Source organism: Orycteropus afer, unplaced genomic scaffold (genome assembly GCF_000298275.1).
Source record: "Orycteropus afer afer isolate SDZICR_OR568_19922 unplaced genomic scaffold, OryAfe1.0 scaffold05690, whole genome shotgun sequence".
Taxonomy (NCBI): Eukaryota; Metazoa; Chordata; class Mammalia; order Tubulidentata; family Orycteropodidae; genus Orycteropus; species Orycteropus afer.
The window spans coordinates 1-1,891 of NW_006927277.1; the positions used below are offsets into that span (position 1 = coordinate 1).

At 50.0% G+C, this 1,891-nt stretch overlaps 1 pseudogene; it reads left to right on the forward strand.

The window, feature by feature from the left end:
- The first annotated feature begins 779 nt into the window (after positions 1-779).
- On the forward strand, positions 780-1,883 carry LOC122152120 (annotated as a pseudogene).
- Positions 1,884-1,891: the final 8 nt, after the last annotated feature.

Below are 1,891 nucleotides of genomic sequence, written 5' to 3' on the forward strand. Positions count from 1 at the left end.
AGCTTCATTTAAGAATGCACTAAACTGATAGAGCCTGATGGAACCCCTGAGACTATGGCCCCTAGCTGCCCTTCAGATCTGGAATTAAACCCACTCCTGTGGCTTCCAGCCAATCAAAAGACAAGCATATTAAGTGAACATTTGCACTAGGTAGATACACTCCTTGGAGAGAACAATCATGGGAAAATAGAAGGTCTGTGTATGCATAGGGAGACAGCTCAGGGGGCAGGAGTGTATGGAGGGAAGGACACAGGGAAGAGGTAACTCTCAGGAGGAAGTGGAAGGGGACCTGTTGCATTGTGGTAAATTGTAGTCAATATCATGAGATGAAGTGTGTGTAAACTAGTGTATGGAAAGTGGATTTGCTCTGTAAATTTTCACCCAAATCACAATTTAAAAAAAAAGAAGAAGAATGCACTAAAATATATCAGCCTGACCTCAGGGGATGGGGGGCTGAAAGTTGAATTTAATCAGTCATGCCTATATAATGAAGCCCCAGTAAAGGCTGTGGACATGGAAACTCCATGAGCTTCCTTTTTGGTGACAGATATCACAATGCACGTGAGAGGATAGTGTGGGACAAGAAACCTCTGCCTTGGGAACTCTCCCAGACCTCATCCTCTGTTCCCTTCATTTGTGTCCTTGATGATTACAGGATAATCATGCCCTGCCTTAAAGACTGTGGGAACTTCTAAACAAGTTAACAGATGTGTAACCCTCTGCTCAGATGCCTGATCAAAATAACTGCAGTTGCTCAGAGTCAGACGCTTTACAACCAGGAGTCTCCTAGGCCTGGCCGAGGGACCATGGGCACCTCAGCTCCAGGAGTCACTGAACCCGAGCCAACTGCTGCTGGAACTGTTGGTGGTGGTCCCGAGCCATGTGCCCCCACACTCCCTGCTCAGGAGATGCCTCCAGGTGTGCCCAGGCTGGCGCGTCCTGGTGCATGGTCAGGCCCTGTGTCTGCTGATCCTGGCCTGCAGCCAGAGTGCTACAGGCCGCACCCTCCAATCACTGGTCTGCTGCTGCCTGTCGGCCTTCCAGACCGACTCCCTGCTCTCCGCTTCTGCAAGCGCAGACCTATACGATGATGAAAACACCTCACCTCCAACCCCTGCGGCCAAGGTAGCGTGCCCTCTAGGAGGGCCAGAGGGGCAGAGCAGCACCAGAAAGCCAGGAAGAAGGGAAGGGGCAATGGAGCAGAGGGATGCGCAACTGAGACCTGGGTTACTGTGGCTGCCACAGTGTCTATTCTGACTCATGGCATCCCATGTGTGCAGAGTAAAACTGCTCCATAGGGTTTTCAAGGCTGTGTATAACCTTTCAGAAACAGATCTCCAGGAGGACATGGTGCAAGCTTATTTATTTAATAGAAGACTTTTGGAAATGGATGGTAGAGCATGGTGGGCATGGCTGGGTGGTGGAAGAAGACAACCATGCCCAGGGCCCCTGAGCAAACCTGCTACATGACTTCCTTCAGGTGGTTTGCAAGAAGCAAGTATTGGACCTGGAGGAGAGTCTGTAGCCAGAGCTTCTGGATAGCGGCAGGATGGAGATTTGTGTACCTGACTGGTAAGGATCCTGACGTGACTGTGGCCTGTCAGTATCAACTTATTGTCCAGCTATAGATGCCAACCAGACTGTCCTGGATAAATTTCTGCTGCCCCTGATCCATACAGCAGTAGAACAGGAATGGTTGCTCTCAGGTCACCCATGTGTTCTCCAACATCAAGATGGGCATCCACTTTAGGTCTTTCAAACAGTGGGGCCAGGACACACAGTTCTAGGCTGGCCACTATGGAGCCAACGTGACTAACGTCAGTTTTTTCGTGCAGGTCCATCTGTCCTTGTCAAAGGCTGTCCTTCTTGCAAAACAAGAACAAGTAGAGTC